This window comes from Aotus nancymaae, unplaced genomic scaffold (assembly GCF_030222135.1).
Source record: "Aotus nancymaae isolate 86718 unplaced genomic scaffold, 86718_ANA_hifiasm-v0.15.2.pri h1tg000029l, whole genome shotgun sequence".
Lineage (NCBI taxonomy): Eukaryota > Metazoa > Chordata > Mammalia > Primates > Aotidae > Aotus > Aotus nancymaae.
This window is the reverse complement of record NW_026988442.1, coordinates 95,312,900-95,334,936: the sequence shown is the minus strand read 5'-3', so window position 1 is coordinate 95,334,936 and position 22,037 is coordinate 95,312,900. Positions and strand designations below refer to the sequence as shown.

The following is a 22,037-nucleotide window of genomic DNA, read 5'->3' as shown; positions in this document are numbered from 1 at the left end:
CAAAACTGAGTCTCAGAATGAAGCACTTTGTCCAATGTGACTCAGCTAGCAAGTGTTGAGATTCTTGCATCCAATCAAAGCCCACCTCATTCTAAAGGCCATGCTATGTATTCTCTGGCCCATGGAGAATAATTTTAACACAATCAATGATACTGCTACACAACAATGTTCTTGTCTCAAGTCCAAGAGTGCCTCCTATGCCTTCTATAACACTGGCTTTCTGGTCACTAAAGATGCCATTCTAATGTGTAATCATGTGGCAATGGAGATATGACCAATGTCATCATGTGTGCACACCCATAAGCTGTATACACTCTTCCTTTGTCCGATGAAATTCAAGTACCCTTTTTGATTACTTAGCAAAACTGAACTTTAAAAGGGTTAAGGCTTTGCTGGGCATGGTGGTTCACACCTCTAATCTCAGCACTTTGGGAGGCCGAGGTGGGTGGATCATGAGGTCAAGAGATTGAGACCATCCTGGCCAACATGGTGAAACCCTGTCTCTACTAAAAATACAAAAAATTAGATGGGCATGGTGGCACGTGCCTGTAATCCCAGCTACTCGGGAGGCTGAGACAGGAGAATTGCTTGAACCCAAGAGGCGGAAGTTGCGGTGAGCCGAGATTGTGCCATTGCACTCCAGCCTGGGTAATAAGAGCGAAACTCCGTCTCAAAAAAAAAAAAAAAAAAAGATGGAATCTCACTCTGTCACCTATGCTGGAGTGCATTGGCACTATCTCTGCTTACTTTACTGCAACCTCTGTCTCCTAGGTTCAAGCTATTTTCCTGCCTGAGCCTCCCAAGTAGCTGGGACTACAGGCACCCACCACCATGCCCAGCTAATTGGTGGCAGTTGAGACAGGGTTCCACCATGTTGGCCAAGCTGGTCTCCAACTCCTGACCTCATGATCCGCCAACCACCTCAGCCTCCCAAAGCACTGGGATTACAGCTATGAGCCACCATGTCTGGCCCCCAAATTTGCTTTTCATGGAAAAAAACTCTACCAAGTCCTCTTGAACATAGGTTTCTGATAACTCACAACAATGAAATACCCAGGCTTCACCACTATGGGATATACGCATGTCAGAAACTCACACGTATACCCCCTCAATACATTAAAAACAATTTCTTTAAAAAAATCAAAGGCCCAGGTCCAGTGGCTCATGCCTGTAATCCCAGCACTTTGAGAGGCCAAAGCAGGCAGATCTCTTGTGGTCAGGAGTTTGAGACAAACCTTTCCAACATGGTGAAAACCCACCTCTACTAAAAATACAAAAATTGGCCGGGCGCGGTGGCTCATGCCTGTAATCCCAGCACTTTGGAAGGCCGAGGCTGGTGGATCACAAGGTCAAGAGATCAAGACCATCCTGATCAACATGGTGAAACCCCATCTATACTAAAAATACAGAAAATTAGCTGGGCCTGGTGGTATGTGCCTGTAATCCCAGCTACTTAGGAGGCTGAGGCAGGAGAATTGCCTGAACCCAGGAGGCGGAGGTTGCGGTGAGCCGAGATGGCACCATTGCACTCCAGCCTGGGTAACAGGAGCAAAACTCAGTCTCAAAAAAAAAAAAAATACAAAAATTAGCCAGGTCTGTGGTGCATACCTGTAATCCCAGCTACTAGGGAGGCCAAGGCATGACAATTGCTTGAACCTGGGAGCCAGGGGTTGCAGTGAGTCAAAATTGTGCCATTGCACTCCAGTCTGGGTTACAAAGTGAGACACTATCTCAAAAATAAAAATCAATAAACTAAAAAACAATTTCTAGAACTCTAATAAGGAAACTTAAGTGTTTAAAAAACTGCTAAGTGAGATGAAGCAAAACAAAAAATCCATAAAATCAAGATACTGTCTTTATAACATGTAGTTAAAACATTGTCGATTACTTTTTTTTTTTTTTGAGATGGAGTCTCACCCTGTTGCCCAGGCTGGAGTGCAGTGGTGTGATCTCGGCTCATTGCAACCTCCACCTCCTGGATAAAGCGATTCTCCTGCCTCAGGAAAGAGGGTGTACTTGTAGTTCCAAGTATCTGGGACTGCAGGTGCTCCCCATCACGGCCAGCTAATTTTTGTATTTCTAGTAGAGATGGGGCTTCACCTTGTTGGCCGGGATGGTCGCAAGCTCCTGATTTCAGGTGATCCCCACCCATCCCTCCCTCCCTCCCCACGCTGGGGACTCCCATAGTGCTGGGGTCACAGGCGTGAGCCACGGCGCCCGCCCTTGTTTTGTTTTCTAGATTTAAGAAAGGTTTTATGTTTTTTCTTTTTTTTAAGACGGAGTTTCGCTCTTGTTACCCAGGCTGGAGTGCAATGGCGCGATCTCGGCTCACCGCAACCTCCGCCTCCCGGGTTCAGGCAATTCTCCTGCCTCAGCCTCCTGAGTAGCTGGGATTACAGGCACGCGCCACCATGCCCAGCTAATTTTTTGTATTTTTAGTAGAAGCGGGGTTTCACCATGTTGACCAGGATGGTCTCGTGATCCACCCGCCTCGGCCTCCCAAAGTGCTGGGATTACAGGCGTGAGCCACCGCGCCCGGCCTAAGAAACGTTTTTTCATAAGTTATCTATAATTTACACAGATTGGGTAAAGCACACTCTTGTGAACAGAGGTGGGTGGAGGCATTTGTTTTTCCTCCCTACTTGATTCTTCCAAAGTTTGGAACCTATTCATAAACATTCTTGTTTTCTGTTCATATGTTCTCATTATCAGCAGGCGATAATCTGTAAGAGTGGTTCTGTCATCAACCTTTGACTGAAGCCTCCTGTTTAAGAATATGCGGAAAATGCCCGGCCCCGAGTTTGCAGACTCACAGTGAGGAGGAAAGTGTCCCTCCCAGCAGGCCCGAGAGCCTTAGAGCTTTCCGGGGAGCAACATGGCAGGGAGGGTCCCGGCAGCTGCTCGCAGGCAGGAAACGGGCGCAGCCCCGGGGGCAACCCTCCTGCCGGCTGGGACCTTTGCTTCCTGGCGTCTTTCTCCTCCGCCCGCCGGCTGCTGGGGGAGCGGCGGCTGCCCCGTGCCTAGAAGTTGCTCCATGGCCTCCTCCCGCCACGGGAAGGGAGAAGCTGCGGCGGCTGGAGCGAGCTGGGCGGCCTGAGGCGGGAGCCCAGAGGACCCCCGCGGGGAATATGGCGACCTGAGCAGCAGAGGCCTCGGCGGCTGCTCCACTAACTTCCGGAGGAGCAAAGGCGCCTCGCGAGAAGATGCAGCCAGTGGAACACCGCCCCGCAGCCCCGGGAGGGGGGAGCAGCGACGCAGCCAGGAAGCCCTGGGCAGGGCACTGGGCATCATCAACTGTCACACCAGCCCCCAGGGGGCGCCGCACCAACCTCCAGGCGGCACCCACACCGGCCCCCAGGGGGCGCCGCACCAACCTCCAGGGGGCACCCACACCGGCCCCCAGGGGGCGCCGCACCAACCTCCAGGCGGCACCCACACCGGCCCCCAGGGGGCGCCGCACCAACCTCCAGGGGGCACCCACACCGGCCCCCAGGGGGCGCCGCACCAACCTCCAGGCGGCACCCACACCGGCCCCCAGGGGGCGCCGCACCAACCTCCAGGCGGCACCCACACCGGCCCCCAGGGGGCGCCGCACCAACCTCCAGGGGGCACCCACACCGGCCCCCAGGGGGCGCCGCACCAACCTCCAGGCGGCACCCACACCGGCCCCCAGGGGGCGCCGCACCAACCTCCAGGGGGCACCCACACCGGCCCCCAGGGGGCGCCGCACCAACCTCCAGGCGGCACCCACACCGGCCTCCAGGGGGCGCCGCACCAACCTCCAGGCGGCACCCACACCAGCCTACCGGGCTGCACCTGCCGGCACCACACTGGGGCGGGAACTGTGCTGTTGGCCCCGCCACCCTAACCCGGGCGGCCCAAGCCCCCAGCAGCTGGAGGAAAAGCCCATGTCCATTGCCCCCAGCTGATGTGGAGCAGGATGGCACCCTAGGAAAGTGCAAGAGCTCAGAGCTCGGGCCCCGTGCCAGGAAAGGCCAGGAGCGGAAGACGGAGAGATGGAGATGGAGAAGCAGCAGCGGGGAAGGAGCGTGCTTCACCGGCGGGGTCAGCATCCTCTGGCGGGGTTAGAGCATGAAGAGGATGAAGCAGCAGAAAGGGCATCAAGGAGAAGGTGCAATGACACAGCACAATGCAGAATCCAGGCCCAGGACTCCAATAAAGACTGGCTTTAATTCCGGCTCACACCCCCACCCCTCATCAGAGAGGGTCAGGGGAGAGGGAGGACCCAAGGAACACTAGAACCTGAAGGGCGGGAATCTGAGGCCATGACTGATTGTGGGAAATGGAGAGCATCAGGAAAGGAGAAAGTGAGGCAGAATGGAGGGTGCAGGGTTGGGGGCAGTGAGCTGGATTAAGAAGGATTAGAAATCAGAAGCTTAGGAAGGATCCAGAAAGAAACTGTCCATAAGAAGATGCGTGCTGAGGCCACGCATGGTGGCTCACACCTGTAATCACAGCACTTTGGGAGGCCAAGGTGGGCAGATCACCTGAGGTCCGGAGTTGGAGAACAGCCTGGCCAACATGGAGAATCCGTGTCTCTGCTAAAAATATAAAAATTAGGCCGGGGGCAGTGGCTCACGCCTATAATCTCAGCACTTTGGGAGGCCAAGGCGGGTGGATCACAAGGGCAAGAGATCGAGACAATCCTGGTCAGCAAGGTGAAACCCCGTCTTTACTAAAAATACAAAAATTAGCTGGGCATGGTGGTGCACGCCTGTAGTCCCAGCTACTCGGGAGGCTGAGGCAGGAGAATTGCTTGAACCCAGGAGGCGGAGGTTGCAGTGAGCCGAGATCGTGCCATTGCACTCCAGCCTGGGTGACAACAGGGAAACTCCATCTCAAAAAAAAAAAAAAAAAAAAATTAGTCTGGTGTGATGGTTTGTGCCACTAATCCCAGCTACTCGGGAGGCTGAAGCAAGAAAATTGCTTGAACCTGGGAGGTGAAGGTTGCAGTGAGCCGAGATCGCACCACTGCACTCTAGCCTGGGCAACAAGAGGGAAACTTGGTCTCAAAATAACCGGGATTACAGGCATGAGCCACAGAAAATGTTTTTTAAATTACAGCTGGTACACACCTGTAGTCCCAGCTACTTCCGAGTCCTAGGCAGGAGGATCACTCAAGCCTAGGAGGGCAAGGCTGCAGTAAGCCATGCTCACACCACTGCACTCCACCCTGAGTGACAGAGTGAGACCCTGTGTCAAAACAAACAAAAACCTCAATGGGTCTCCATTGCATATGCAGTCACCCAAGTAACCAAGATCTAGAGAAATGTCTTTCACGAATGCAGATGTAAAAAAAGGACATCTCTTCATTTATTGAGGGAGTTTCATTGTTTTTTATGTACACACACAATGCTTACATACAAAGTGAACATTGGGAGGCTGGGTGTGGTGGCTCATTCCTGTAATCCTAGCATTGTGGGAGGCCGAGGAGGGGAGGTGAGGGCAGATCACTTAAAATCAGTAGTTTGAGACCAGCCTGGCCAGCATGGTGAAACCCCGTCTCTACTAAAAATTAGCTGGGTGTAGTGGCAGGTGCCTGCAATCTCAGCTGCTTGGGAGGCTGAGGCAGAAGAAGTGCTTGAAACTGGGAGGATGAGGTTGCAGTGAACAATAATAAGGAAATGATGCTGTTCTTTGTTTGCTTTTGGAGACAGGGTTCTGCTCTGTTGCCCAGGCAGGAGTGAGGTGGCACAATCGTGGCTCACTGCAGCATCAACTTCCTGGGCAGGTGCAAGCAGTCCTTCCCCTTCGGCCCCCCAAGTAGCTGGGATTACATGTGCATGCTACCAAGCTTGGCTAATATTTGTATTTTGTATAGAAACAGAGTTTCACCATGTTGCCAGGCTGGTCTCAAACTTCTAGTCTCAGCTGTCATCCACCCTCAGGCTCCCAAAGTGCTGGGATTACAGGCATGAGCCACTGTGCCTGGCTATTGCTTGTTCTTTTCAAACACATTTTTACCTTTTTTTTTTTATATATATGGAGTCTCAGTGTTTCCTATGCTGGAGTGCAGTGGTGCAATCTTGGCTCACAGCAGGCTGGTCTCAAACTCCTGACCTCAGATGATCCACCCGCCTCGGCATCCCAAAGTACTGGGATTACAGATGTGATCCACTGCACCTGGCAATTTTGCTCATTATAGATACCAGAACTTTTTAATTAAAAAAAAGATTTGGCCGGGCACGGCCGCTCACACCCGTAATCCCAGCACTTTGGGAGGCCGAGGCGGGTGGATCACAAGGTCAAGAGATCGAGACCATCCTGGCCAACATGGTGAAACACCGTCTCTACTAAAAATACAAAAATTAACCAGGTATTTGGCATGCATCTGTAGTCCCAGCTACTTGGGAGGCTGAGGTGGAAGAATCACTTGAACCTGGGAGGCAGAGGTTGCAGGGAGCTGAGATTGCACCACTGTGCTCCAGCCTGGCAACAGAGCAAGACTCCACATCAAAAAAAAAAAAAAAGTTTTTTTTTTTTTTGAGCTGGAGTGCAGTGGCGTGCTCTCAGCTCACTGGAACCTCTGACTCTCGGATTCAAGCCATTCTCCTACCTCAGCCTCCCGAGTAGCTGGGACTACAGGCGCGTGGCCACCACTCCCAGCTAATTTTTGTATTTTTAGTAGAGATGGTGTTTTACCATGTCGGCCAGGATGGTCTTGATCTCTTGACCGCGTGATCTGCCCGCCTCAGCCTTCCAAAGTGCTGGGATTACAGGCGTGAGCCACCGCGCCCGGCCATAAATCTTGCTTTTATAATAGTTTTAAGTGAAGAAGTTCCTGTTAGTTTTACTTCCTTTCATTGTTGGCTGTCAATGCTGTCACAACAATATTAGCACCATAATGACTATTTATCATAATGGCTTTTATTGTGGCTATTACTGTGTGGTAAGTTCTTCAGGATCATAATAGAACCTATCTCTTAGCATTGTTGTAAAAATTAAGTGAGTTATAACACAGAAAATGCTGGGGCCAAATACTCTACATACTAAGTGCTCAATAAATAATGGCTAGTTTTATCACTATTCATGATCCAGTTACACAAGGCTAGTATTTTCCCCACTTTACAGATGAGGAATTTGAGGTCAAAGAGGTTACATGACTTCAACAGGATGACACAGCCAGCAAGTAAGGGGCAAGGCTGGAACTGGAACTCACTTTGTGACTTCCTGCCACACTGCCAGGGAAGGGGATACGGTGTGGCTGTGTCCCCACCCAAGTCTCACCTTGAATAGTAGCTCCCATAATTCCCATATGTTATGTGAATAAGTCTCACGAGATCTGATGGTTTTATAGAGGTTTCCCCTTTCACTTGGCTTTGTCTCTTGCCTGCCACCATGTGAGATGTGCCTTTCAACTTCCGCCACGATGGTGAGGCCTCCTCAATCATGTGGAACTGTGAGTCTACTAATCCTCTTTTTCTTTACAAATTACCCAGTCTCAGGTATCTCTTTGTCAGCAGTGTGAAAACAGACTAATACAAAACGCACTGCTGTCTTTCTTTCCTTGTCTTTTTTTTCTACCCATGGATACAACTCACTCTAACACAATATAAATCACAATAGTATGCAAGGTCAACATCAGATCACAAACGCTGGAGATCATGAACTTCCTTGAAGATATTCAAGACGTGCACAAAAAACACTCTGCCTTGAGTAAGTTAAATACTCACTGTGTGAAGGCAGGAACTAGAACAATGCCTTTTTGACGTGTGGTATTTTCCATGACATCATGGAGAGACGAGGGTTGGTTCAAATTAAGGCTGCAGTGATGTTCAGTCAGTGGTGGAAGAAGAGCTTTGCTAACTGATGCATGCAGCATGTGTTAAAACAAGCAAGGCATGCTGTCCTGCCCAGAAGAGGTGAACAGATTTGCCGTCCGTATTCTTTAGGACACTTTCCCAAAAGAAAAGGTTTCACTTGTGATTGTGCAGGCAGAACATCTTCCCAGTCAGTCACACAAAACTCAGCCCTTTGCAGCTCTCCTGAAATATCCCCACACCATGTCAAGAGCTGTGAGGGCTGAACACCTTCCAGATCCTCACGCCCAGACAGAGCAAACTCCTTCCCCCACTGAGGAGTGTGGAATGCTCAGCAGAGCCGGGTACAGAAGGTTTCACCTCTAATTTTGGAACTGGACAGTGTTTCTTTTTGACAAACATGGACACCCTTTTGGACAGGTCTATTGCACTAGACAAACACTGAACTACAAATAATGACAGAAATTGGCTTGAGTAGAAAAAGATCATTGTCTTTCTCATCAACCAACATCAACTATGACTTTTGATAAATTGAAAATAAGGACAAGCACTGGAGGAGGTGATGGGCTGTGTGATTCTTGTGGCCCCGAGCATACGTCACACAAAGGAAACCACCCAGAACAAACATTGTAAGATTTTTGAGGCTATGGAAATAGACAAAATAAAAATATACAAAAAAAATTTTACATGCTGGTCAATTTGTTTCCTTATTCTACATCATCCCTTTCTCATTGAAAACCTAGGATAGAGATCCAAGATGGCTGATGATTAGTAGCTCGGGCACGTACCTCCCAGTGAAAGCGCAAAGAACGAGAGGACGCCACACTTTCAGACGAATATTTGTTGCTCACGGACCAGGAGATTCCCAGTGGAGGAGCTCCACGGGTCGCCAGGGCGACTCTTGTGGCCGGCGTGGTGGTTTTGCTGGTGCCTTAGCACGCCAGTTCTTGGTGCAGAGTCCGGAGATTCCCGGGCAGAAAAGCACCATCAATCTTAACACCACTGTTTTGGCCGGCTCAGTGGATTGCTCAGATTTCGGTGCAGGGAATCAACAAGTTGGACGTCAGAGACCCAGTTAGAAAACCGGTAATTATAAAGACGACAGACGGACAAATATATAATGAAGGGAAGAAACCAGCGTAAAAAGGTAGCGAATACTCAAAATCAGAATGCCTCTCCCTCTACAGGGGATTGCAATTCCTCATCAGTAACGGAACAAGGCTTAATGGATTACACGTGTGTTCCAATAACAGAAGCAGGTTTCAAAACGTGGGTGATAAGAAACTTCTGTGAATTAAAAGAACTTATTCTAACCCAATGCAAAGAAACTAAGAACCTTGAAAAAAGGTTTGACGAAATGTTAACGAGAATGGACAATTTAGAGAAGAATATAAGTGAATTGATGGAGCTGAAAAACACAACACGAGAACTTCGCGAAGCATGCACAAGTTTAAACAGTCGAATTGATCAAGCAGAAGGAAGGATATCAGAAGTCGAGGACCAGCTCAGTGAAATGAAACGAGAAGACAAGATTGGAGAAAAAAGGATGAAAAGGAATGAGCAAAGTCTCCAGGAAATATGGGACTATGTGAAAAGACCTAATTTACGTTTGATAGGTGTACCTGAATGTGATGAAGAGAATGAATCCAAGTTGGAAAATACTCTTCAGGATATCATTCAGGAAAATTTTCCCAACCTGGCAAGGCAGGGTAATATTCAACTCCAGGTAATACAGAGAACACCACAAAGATATTCTTCAAGAAGACCAACCCCAAGGCACATAATTGCCAGATTTATTAGGGTTGAAATGAAGGAGAAAATACTAAGGGCAGCAAGAGAGAAAGGTCAGGTTACCCATAAAGGGAAACCTATCAGACTTACAGCAGATCTCTCAGCAGAAACCCTACAAGCCAGAAAAGAGTGGGGACCAATATTTAACATCCTTAAAGAAAAGAACTTTCAACCCAGAATTTCTTATCCAGCCAAACTAAACTTTATGAGCGAAGGAAAAATTAAATCTTTTGCGAACAAACAAGTACTTAGAGAGTTCACCACCACCAGGCCTGCTTTACAAGAGCTTCTGAAAGAAGCACTATACATATAAAGGAACAACCAATATCAGCCTTTCCAAAAATATATCAAAAAGCAAAGAACTTTAACACAATAAAAAATTTACATCAACTAATGGGCAAAACAGCCAGCTAGCATCCAACGCCGGTATTAAACTTATATATATTTTAATTGGATAAAAAGCCAAAACCCATCGGTATGCTGCATCCGGGCCCATCTTACATGCAACAATACACAAAGACTCAGAGAGAAGGAGGAAGATTTACCAATCAAACAGAGAGTAAAAATAAACTAATAAACAAAAAGCAGGAGATGCAATTCTCGCCTGTGATAAAGTAGACTTTAAAGCAACAAAGATCAAAAGAGGCGAGGAATGACATTACATCATGGCAAAAGGATCAATGCAACGAGAAGAGCTAACGATTCTATAGATCAACGAGATAGAAAATTAACAAGGATATTCAGAACTTGAACTCAGACCCGGAACAAGTAAACTTAATAAACATTTATAGAACTCTCCACTTCAAATACACAAAACATACATTACCACCTCACACCTATTCCAAAGGTGACTATATAATTGGAAGTAAATCACTCCTCAGTAATCGCATAGCATTTCATAGGTTTAAATGAAATATTGGTTGGCTGTTTGTTTGTTATCTTCTTCCCTTATTCCTTCCTGACTACATCATTAAGTATAATTATCAGTATAAAAGAGCTTTTCAATACCCATTACTAAACTGCATTCTAGCCTGGGCAAGAAAGCAATACTCCCATTCTCTCTCCCTCTTTCTTTTCCTTCTCCCTCCTCCCCATTCTCTCTCTCTCTTTCTCTTCCTTTTTCCTCCTTCGTATTCTCTCTCTCTCTTTCAAAAAAAAAAAAAAAAAAAAAAAACCTAGGATAAGGATATATAAGCAGCCCTAAGGAACTAGATTCCGTGTGTGTGTGTGTGTGTGTGTGTGTGTGTGTGTGTATCTATACTTCTATATATATATATCTATACATATACTTCCATATTACTTCCATATATATTATATATAAATATATGTACTTCCGTATATGTGGAAGTATAAATACAGAGGTAGCTAGAAATAGACATGTTCTATTTTTAGACCTGGTATACGGACATTATGGACGAATATGGTGACCAGTTAGAACAAGTTTATCAAGGTCTTTGAGAGCCTTGGGAGACAAAGTAAAGTAATTCAGGGATTCAGTCCAGACTAAATAGTTTGGCCCAACAGATCAGAACCTTGCAAGAAACCGAGCTGTAGAGAAGTAACAGTGTATATACAAACGTGATTTCAATCTCTGCTTGGCAGCCGTCCTCCCTTAGGGCACTAGAACTCTGTGCCATCAGATGCATTAATGATGAAACACGGGTCACTCATCGGGGAGGTGGGCATGGCGCAAAGCTTTTTTGCCCATAGATTCAGGGAAACTTCTTATAAGCCTGAAATGCATTCAGCTGATGCACCAGACACCAGTTACTGAAGAAGCAGAGGTGGTGAACTTCCCTTAGCACTGACCTCAGTGGATAGATGCACGGCAGAGTGCTGAGTCACTTCAACAACGCAGGCACAGCCAATGTCAAAGTGCCACAGGGCTACATGGTATTGCAAGGCTAGGACTGGGTTCCCGTGAGGCTCTCTTAAGGCAGTGGAATTTCTGAGGGAACTGTCTGCATAAGCATATGTCCCCACATGCCACCCTTACTACTTACTGTATGAAGGAGATCAAAGTAACGTTTATGCTGGGTAACGATGACAAACAATCCTCAAGTCCCGACGCAAACCAGCAGTCCTGGGGCCGCACAGTGACCTGAGCAACATACACGTGAGTAGTAACTGAGAAGACATGTCCAGGGAATTGCTAACCCAGCAGACATGGAAAAATGCTCAACATCACTAATCAGCAGAGATGAGGTGCCAGTGCCATCACACACCAGTCAAAAGGGCCATTTGTCCAGACTCAAAATATAGCATGCTGGCGTGGCAGCCAAGAAAAGCCAACATGGCTATGCTGTTGGTGGTAATGAAAACTAGGTCTCATACTGTGGAAAGCAGTTTGAGGATTTCTCAAATAAAAGAAAAAAAAAAGGGATGGGAAACAGCTACGTTTTGACCCATCAATCCCACCCTGTGTATCTACTCAAGGGAAAAATATACGTGTCTCTCAAAAAGACAGACACTCGCATGTTCTTGGGAATGCTATTCACGGGAATAAAGATGTGGAACTGATCTAGATGCTCACCAACAGAAAATTCGTGTTTTTTTTTTTATGGCGTCTTGCTCTGTCACCAGGCTGGAGCACAGTGGCGCAGTCTCAGTTCACTGCAAGCTCTGCCTCCCGTTTTCAAGCGATTCTTCTGCCTCAGTCTCCCAAGTAGCTGAGACTACAGGCGTGTGCCAAACGCCCGGCTTATTTTTGTATTTTTTTAGTAGAGACTGGGTTTCACCATGTTGGCCAGGATGGTCTCGATCTCTTGACCTTGTGATACACCCGCCTCGGCCTCCCAAAGTGCTGGGATTACAGGCATTAAGCCACCGAGCCTGGCTGAAAATTAGACTTTTTAAAATGTAGTACACCACCACAGAATGCTAAAACGCCACTAAGGAAAATCAATCACAGAAACAAAGCCATGCCCTTGGTAGCAACGTGGGGGGAACTGGAGGCCACTCTGCTAAGCCACTGAGGCAAGAACACGAGCACAAACACCACAGTTCTCACCTATAAGTGGAAGCTCAATACTGAATACACACGAACATAAAGATGAAATGAACAGGTGCTGGGTACCGCCAGAAAGAAAAAGGAGGGAGACAGGGAGCCTTGGAGGAAGAATGACCCACCTGGTGCTGTGTTTCCTGCCTGGGTAATGGGTGCATTAGGACTCCAAGCATCCAAATGCTGCTGTGCAGCCTTTCAGTGGAGTGAGCCTGCAGGCATACCCCTTCCTCACAGTAAAAGGAGCTGTCATTTTAGAAAACCAGCTTTGGACATAAAAGCAGAAAAAATAAAGAAAATACAAGAAAAACACACAAAACAAAACAAAAAGCCTATAGTGGCCCAATCCACTCTCCCTGCAGCATGAATGCAGAAAGACAACTGAATTGACACAACAGAGGAGCCAAATAATCAACCCAAATTTATATACAGTGAACATGTGGGTTTCTTGTTTCTCCCCCAAAAGCACGCCAAAGGCAGAATGGCTGAGAAAACTTGGGGGTAACGTGCAAAGGACTGAAATAAACCTTTCCTTTGCACAAGACACAAAAAGGGACACAAAATCTGCTGAACACCTAAATGCAATCCTGAAACCAAAATCTCCAAAGAAAACACATATGGTGCGTGTCTATTGCAGGGAAACTCAAATCTGTGCACCTAAGAGAAACCAAATACCCATAGACCACACAATGGCTTTACCATCTCACTTTTCTTCTCAAAGGACACAGTAATTAATGCTAACAAAGGCTAATGTAACCATGTGAGCCTAAGGACATCTTCAGAGCTTCACACAGCTTGAACACAGGAGAGAAAATAGTAAACCCAAAAAAAAGTATCCTACAGACTGGGAAACTGTAGATCTGGAAGGGCTTCTTATATTCAAGAAACTAATGGGCCTACGTGGACAGAAACACAGAAACCAACACACGTGCTAAAATGCCCAAAGGACTGTCACAGACATTTCTGGTGTCTGCCAGGTTTCAACACTATGAGGTTGTCACTTTTCACTTTCCGTACTCTGTTAGCCCCCCCGACTCTGAAGGGAAGAGGAAGTGAGGTCCACCTCCTGGAGGACGAGTATCAGAGAATTTGTAGACAAACGTTAATCACCACAGTAATTAGTATCTAGGATCGGTGTATTTTCTCAGCTTTGATTCTTGATTTTGGAATTTACACAAATTTACTAAAAATTACTGAGTTGTGCATTTAGAGTGCATGAGTTTTACGAAATGTAAATTACATCTTGATAAAGCTGTTTGTTTTTTTGATAAAACAAAAAGTAGAAAAGAAAGCTTTATATTACTGACTCCCAAGCCTCTTATCTGAACTCTAGACTGTGGATTCACTTCCACTTGTGTTGCTGTTCACTTGGGGTGGTTGACAAAATATTACAGAAAATATTTAAGCAAGGTTATAGATTATAGTCTCAAACCTTTTGGAAAGCCGAAAGGTTTTATCGAGGCAGGCTGAAGGCAGCTGCTTCATTAACATTAGCATAGGAAAGAGACTGAGGCCACCAAAGGCCTTACCACACACCCATTTCTCCCCACTCTGTTTACTCATGCTGATTTTGTGCTGGTGGCGTCTCTGGGGAAAGTCAGAGGGGAGTTACCTGTTCATAGCATTTACTCTGCACCCCCCAACAACCTAAAGCTTCTACCAGTCATATAACCATCCTCTTAACCATGTTAATCACCCACAAATGTGTTAACTTAGAACCTCTGTTGTAAAATCTTGAGGGAATGAAGTGTGAATGGACAGAGGGTCTGGGTGGATCGGTTGCATTTCGCCCCCTGAAAGCAGCCAACGGCCATCCCTACCCACTCGAAACACTGTAATAGTGTGAGCGTTTCATCCATCATTGAGTCACAGTCTGCAGATCAGACTTCCGCAGGTGGTGGCCTGTGTCTCACACTTGGTTATCTAATGGGCATTTTCAGCTTAACATGTGAAAAGATGAGGAGGTATTTATAGATGGGGTTCTAACATAGATCAGCCATAGGCCATGGAGAGGTTTTACTAAAATGGTTACCCGCAGGGGCCGTGGACTCAGACGGCCTGAATCCAAATCCCAGTTCTACCACTTCTTAGCTAGCTGTGTGACCTAGGGAAAGTTCCCTAACCTCTCTGACTCTTGATTTATTGCTCCACAAAAGAGAGCTAAAATAGTCTAAGCTGAGAACCATGTAAAGCATTCATCCCATTCTTCAGCATATAGAAAGGGCCCAGTAAGTGTAGCTACTTACGTTCCAAACAAACGAACTCCCCGAGTGTTTTCACCCCAGCGCCTGTGACAGGAGGAAGGTTTTCCAGCAGCAGTGAGAGACTGTGGCCCAGATAGTCTCCCTAGTGTGCATACGCATGTCGTACATCAGAGGTCTGTGCTTCAGGGACCACGCGTAGAGAAGTCTTTCCTCCGTTTCCTTTTCATCTTCTAGAGGAGACTCCAACCAAAGTGAGCTTATAAAACAGTTTCTGCACGACACTGGCACAAGGTGCGCACACCAACTTGGTCTTCCTGCTACCGACCTCAGTCTTCCAATCACACGTATCGGGCAAGCAGCAGCCCATGGAAGCACCCCATCTTAGCACTTCCGTGGCGTTCCGGAGAAGGCTGTGCTTAATGGAGATACCTGTATTATACGCCGCATTCTTGCTGTCTTTCAGGTAAATACACTGCTTTGAGCTAAACGAGATGGTAGAGAAACAGAAACACAAACCTTGACTGCGGCCAGTTCATTTTTACCAGAAGAAAAATTTAATGATTTTCCTGTTTTGCATCTTACCACCTTCTAATCCTGCAATTGAAATTATCATATTCATTGCACTGCAATTCATGGAGTATTGCTATACATAGCTCACTGATATTAATATGTGCAAAATACTTACTGTGATTACACCATTACACAATAGAAGAGATCGTGGTTAAAGAAAACCCACCTGATTATTTGTTCGTAGGATATCTGCCATATACGTTCTTTGGAGGGGTAATTTTATCCCCAGTAGAATTAGCATTTTTATGTTTCTAAAGTAGGTGGTATTTAAATTTTTCTTCAGCCCACAAATTAAAAGGAATGGAGACATCATTCAATGGTCAGGGTTGCTTCTTTGGCAGTTATCAAGGGCACCAAAAGATCAAATTTGCCCGAAATTCAGAAGGAAGTCTGTCTTGCCATCAGGTAAACAGCCAATGATTTTCATAGTGCTCTCTGCAAAATGATTCTTCTGCAAGGCATTGTAATCTCTTACCCCATCCCACAGTACGGGCCTCATGGACTGAGGATAATGTAACTGGAGAGATATTTGTGGCCCCACCCTCAAAGGACCAAAGCCAACTGCCTACCCACATTTTCCTATCTCACTGTTTTGATCTACAAATAATAATAATAACCTTTAAGCAGACACTTTGATTGTTGTAAAGTGATGTTCTTCTCATTTGGCAGTCTGTGGCAGGGCGGTTAAGAGAAGCAGGCTTGTTAGAATTATCAAGTTGTACACTTTAAGTATGTGCACTTGACTGAGTGTCAAACCTCAATCAAACAAGAAAGGAGGCTGGGTGTGGTGGTTCATGCCAGTACTTCGGGAGTCCAGAACTTCGGGAGGCCACAGCAGGAGGATTGCTGAGATCAGGTTCAAGACCAGTCCAGGCAACATAGGGAGACCTCGTCTCTACAAAAAAATTTAAAAATTAGCTGGGATTCCTGGCATACACATCCGTAGTCTCGGCTATTTGGGAGGCTGAAGTGGGAGGATCACTTAAGCCTGGAGGTCAAGGCTGCAGTGAGCTGAGATGGCACCACTGCACGCCATTCACTCCAGCCTGGGTGACAGAGCCGAGATGCTGTCTAAAACACACACACAGACACATACACACAAAAATAAATAAATAAATAAATAAATAGAAAAAGGTTCTAATACAGGGTCCCACCATACTGCCCAGGCTGGTCTTGAACTCCTGATCTCAAGCTATCTTTCTGTCTTGGCCTCCCAAAGTATTGGGATTACAAGTGTGAGCCACCGTGCCCAGTCTGCGTTTTTTTTTCAGGCAGAGTCTTGCTCTGTTGCCCAGGCTGGAGTGCAAGTGGCACCATGTCAGCTCACTGCAGTCTCTGCCTCTGGAGTTCCAGAGATTCTCCTGCCTCAGCCTCCTGGGTAGCTGGGATTATAGGTGCACGTCACTATGCTCAGCTAATTTTTGTATTTTTAGTAGAGACAGGATTTCACTGTATTGGCCAGGCTGGCCTCAAACTCCGGACCTCAGGTGATCTGCCTGCCTTGGCCTCCCAAAGTGCTGGGATTATAGGCACGAGGCACGTCACCGGCCCAGTCCGCATTTTTTAAAGAAACTTTATACCTGTTAGCAGTCACACGCGCGCTCCCCTTTCCTTCAACCCTCAACCAGCACTTACACTTTTCACTGCCGCGGATTTGCCTGTTCTGAATTTTCCATATAAATACAATTGTATGATACACGCTTTTATTTTGCAACTGGCTTATCTCACTTAGCATAATGCTTTCACGGTTCCGGATCTGTGAATCCTGTTTGCTGTGTACGGTATCCTTTTGATACTCAAATACTCTTTCCGGACGGCCATGTCACTTTTTTTTCTAGCATTTGTTAGTTGGTGGACGTTTGCAATGTTTCTACTTTTTGGTTATCATGAATAAGCAGAAAAAGAGTTGATGTGTAAGTTTTTGAGTGGACTGTGTTTTTATTTCTCTTCGGTATTTACCTAGGGGTAGTGTTACCGGGTCACATGGGACCTCTGTATTTAACCTTCTGAGGAATTGCCAGATGTTTCCCAAAGCAACTGCACACTTTAAATTCTTACCAGGAGCTTAAACGAGGTTCCAGTTTTCTCCTCATCCCCTCCAGTGCTTGTTACTGTTTAACTGCAGCCGTTGAAGCGGGTATGAAGAAGTGTCTCATTGTTTCGATTTGCATTTTCCTGGTGACTAATGAACGACATTGAGCATCTTTTTGGCCATTTGTGTATCTTCTTAGAAGTAAAGTCTATTCAGATCCTTTGTCTATTTTTAAATTGGGTTGTAAGTCTTTTTACTGTTGGGTTGTAATAGTTCTTTATGCATTTGGATGTAAGTCTCTTATTAGATATATAATTTGCAAATATTTGGAGGAAATTTTTTTTAATTGAGACAGAGTTGCTCTGTTGCCCAGGCTGGAGTGCAGCGATGCCATGTCAGCTCACTGCAACCTCTGTCTTCCAGGTTCAAGTGATTCTTCTGCCTCAGCCTCCTGAGTAACAGGGACTACAGGCGTGTGCCACCACGCCTAGCTGATTTTTTCTGTATTTTTAGTAGAGACAGGGTTTCATCATGTTAGCCAGGATGGCCTCAATCTCCTGAACTCGTGATCCTCCCACCTCGGCCTCCCAAAATGCTGGGATTAAGGCGTGAGCCGCCGTGCTCTGCCTGTGTTGTTGTTGTTTTTAAATGAAGCCAAGCCCAACTTGTGTTTCTTGAAAGGATCTAGGTCTTTTCAGTGTAAAATAGTTATGCTTGGCTGGGCATGGTGGCTCACACCTGTAATCCCAGCACTGGGAGGCTGAGACAGGAGGATCACCTGAGGTCGGGGGTTCAAGACCAGCATATTCAACACGGTGAAACCCCATATCTACTAAAAATACAAAAATTAGCTGAGCATGGTGTGCACCTATAATCCCAGCTACTCGGGAGGCTGAGGCAGGAGAATTGCTTGCACCCAGGAGGCGGAGGTTACAGTAAGCTGAGATCGCGCCACTGCACTCTAGCCCGGGTGACAGACCAAGGCTCAGTCTCAAAACAAAAAAAAACAAAGGAAAAATGCAGTTCCTCAGTCACACCAAATACATTTTAAGCCCTCATTTGCCCACAGGGAAACTAGTGGCTGGGGCAGTGCCCAGCACAGACTCCAGGAGTGGCATTGGGCCATGCTGTTGTAGAGCGCTGCGTGGAGTGTGTAATTTATTACACACCTCTCCTTTCTAGGTAGAGGTAGACTTCTGTGTACGTTGTGCTTTTCAGGGACACGAATTTCTGGCTTCCCTTTATCGTATGAAACTTGGAATTAATCCATGGCGTAGTCATTTGTTAACAAACAGTTGCCACATGGATTCTGTGTGCCAGGCACTGTTCTGAGATTCTGAGAGTAAAGTGATGCTGAGGCTCTCCAATCACACACACTTTCCATTTTAGTGCGTTTGTTGTGAAAGCTTCAAGTTTGCTAAAAGAACTTGACAATTCAGTTTCTGCTATAGGGGAAATGCCTCTATAATCCCAGCAGACAGTGGTCCCTGCCCGTCCCCGAACACCCAGGTGTGGGCACTGCCACCACCCTGGCTTGTGCAGCGGTGCCCCTGCAGCTCTGTCCTACAGAGGAAGAAGTGGAGGCTGTACCAGGATGGACTTCGGTCCATGTGGCCCCAAGCCTGGTGCCACACACCACACACTGCAGCACCAGCAGTGAGTGGCCTGGGTCCCTATTCAGGGCGTGCTCAGCTGTTGCCCTCCCTGCATACTAACCCCCGGGTCACCCCAGAGGTGCCTTTTACATAGTTACTGACTGGAACTTGCGTTCTTTGGCAGGGACCTCCCTTTTGGTAGTTGCTGGATTGCAGGGGGAGAAGCGCCTGTAATCTGCTGGTAGAAAGGCTTTGGTGAAAGAGCTCTCCAGAGGATCAGAAGTAGGAGGCGAGGAAGTAGGTTGTGTGTCCGTGGTGGAAAAAAGGCCAGCGTGGGCGGAGGCCGGGGTGCTGGTGTCTCCTTGAGCAGGCCCCTTTGGGTTCCCTGAGCTCTGTCCGCTGGAACCGCTTCTCCTCCTTTCCCATAGCCTCTGGCTCAGTGTCCACTGGCTTCACAGACTCAGGCTGGATTGCCGTATGTGGGGGAATGACTAGCAGCAGCATGTAGAACTGATTTTTACAAACACAGAAAGTCCTGCCCAATGTTTTCAGTGTGTGATACGTACCAGGCCTCAAGCTAAGCTCTTTATGTGCGGAGGCTCACCGCTTCTCACTGCAGCAGACCATAGTTTGAGCATTTAGCCTTTTGCAGATGGAGAGTGCCCCCAGGGAGCCACCAAGCCGGGATCCAGAGCTCAGATGAAACCCTTGCACCTCAGCCTCTCAGCAGGATTCTTCTGACCTTGCTGACCCTAGCAAGAATCACCATGAGCCATTTTGCTCTACTCAGAAGAGTGATGAGGCCCAGGGCCAAGGCTGGGGCTCCTGCACTCCGCCCCTCTTCTCCCAGGTAGGGGTGTCCTGACCACAAAGTAGTGTGAACAGTTTAGTCCATCGGCTGATGTCCTGCTGGCCAGTGGATTTGGACTGGGGTCTCTGACTCAGCGGTGCTGGAAGTGCCCTGCCGTGGTCACGCCCTGTGCCCAGCCCCCCACCCCCGGTCTCCCATGGCTCAGAAGCAGCCTGCACCCAGCATCTGTGCAGCACCGGCAGGCACCCCCATGGAACAGCCAGGATGGAAACAGCATTTCACTCCAGGAGCTTGGTCTGGGTGGTGCTGGGAGAAGGGGCAGTGCCACCCCGCCCTCCACTGCCTGGTGGGTTTGTTCTTGCCGAGTTTAAAAGGAAGAAACTGAGGTCAACACAAGAAGGTCCAATATGAAGGGTTTATTCAGGCTCCCGGGCGAGGTTCTGTGGTCCGACAGGAGGGGCCGGAGAAGTCGCGTGGACTCCTCTCAGACGTGGGGTTTGATAGGGAGTGAAGGAGCTCGACTGGTTGTGGGAGAGCAGGACTGCTATTGGGTAAGGTTACAAGGCTTTGTTTGCATACAGGACTCGGCTGCTATTGGCTAGAAAGACTTGGCTGCTATTGGCTAGAATCACAAGACCCCGCTTGCATACTGGGTCCTTTAAGGGAAAGCCAGGCTGTGCGAGGAACATAAAGGGTGGTCCTGGGTGGGAACGTGGGAGAAGTCACCCTCTGTCTGCAGCCCCCATAGATGCCTCTGCCACCAGGCCCAGAGTGGGGTGGGGAGTCACACCCAGTATCTGCCAACATTATCTGCACAAGGGTGGAGGCTGTGAGAGAGGTCTCGAGAATCTGGCTGTGAGTGAGGATGAGTGTCCAGGAGGGCCAGAGCAAGCCCTGACCGCAGCCCCAGGGCTCTGCCGTCCAAGCTGGAGGGCACAGTGCCCAGAACCCACCCTGTGTTCATGCCTCAGCAGGCCGTCTGCTCTGTCCTTAGGTACACTGGGCTCAGAACAGCCTGGCCATGCCTCTGCCCCCACCTCCAGAGCCTGTGCATCCTCACCTCCCCAACACAGATGCAGCTCTGCTTGCCTGGGGCCCTAGGGAGGTGGGCAGCAGGCCGTCTGGGCGCCCGTTGATGCAGGGCACTCTAGGCTTCAGGTTTGGAATCCAAGAGTCAGATTCTCAGGCTTTGCCACAAGCCTCCCCAGAACCTCCCGGGGTGTGAAGAGTCGTGTTCTGGAGCAGGGCTGTGAGGCAGGGCAGGCCAGGGCTTGTCCAGGTTACAGGTACGGGCTTCTGTGTTGCAGACGACAAGGACCTCCTGAGTGTGTCACCGCCGGAGCACAGTGTGCCTGCCGACTCCCCTGCCCAGAGCCCACTGCGGATCAACCAACACTGGCAGTACGACGGGCAGACCCAGAGGAACTGTCTGGGGGCCCAGGGCAGGCAGGGGTCATTCTGAAAAGCAGGCTTCCGGTGCAGCAGGGACTGTGTGTGTACTCGGGCCCCTCCCCAGCCCAGGCCCCACCACTCGCAGATAGGAGCAGGTTGTCCCGTGGTCACCTGAGCGGGGGTCACTGCTCTTTTCTGTGTCCCTTTGCCCCTTCATCTCGTGTCAGGTCAGCTGTCCAGGGTGGCTTTGTTCAGTGGGTGAGGGGTGAGTAAGCCTACGGCTCAAGGACAGACCCTGCTCTTCCCAGAGGCCACTAGGAAGCTCAGCAGGGCTGACAGGTCCCACCAGTAGCTTAGGTGCACAGGGCCCCGTCTGGGTGATAATGGCTCCAGAGAGAGCCACATTGACAGGGGTCAGTCTCCCTAAGCCCAGAGCTAGCACACAGCAGAGGCAGAGCTGGGTCCCCAAGGTTGTCAGAGGCAAAGCCCTGGGCTCCAGACCCCGTTCAGATTCAGTTCTTCACCGGCGATGAGGCTCTGGGTGGACAGCCCGATGGCCGGGTGGGCAGCGTGTAGGGCAAAACCCCCTGGTGCTTTGGCCAGTCCTGGGGCTGCCCCTTCCCAGAGCACTGCCAGGTATGCAGGGCATGGGGGAAGCACCAGCTGCCTCAGGCTCATGCCTGCTGCTGTGTTGCAAACACCAACCCCTTCCTCTGGTGGGGCCACCATGGTGTGACCTCCAGGCTGCCACAGCTCCCAAACAGTGGGTCACTGCCTTGCTCAACCGCTGGGCCCGGAGCATCCACCAGGCCTGCCCCTCAGCTGCCTAGCCAGGACTGCAGGGATGGCCCGCAGCC

General features: G+C 48.4%; 1 pseudogene; it reads left to right on the top strand.

Moving 5' to 3' along the window:
- The first annotated feature begins 4,016 nt into the window (after positions 1 to 4,016).
- LOC105704779 (uncharacterized) lies at positions 4,017 to 22,010 on the top strand (annotated as a pseudogene).
- Positions 22,011 to 22,037: the final 27 nt, after the last annotated feature.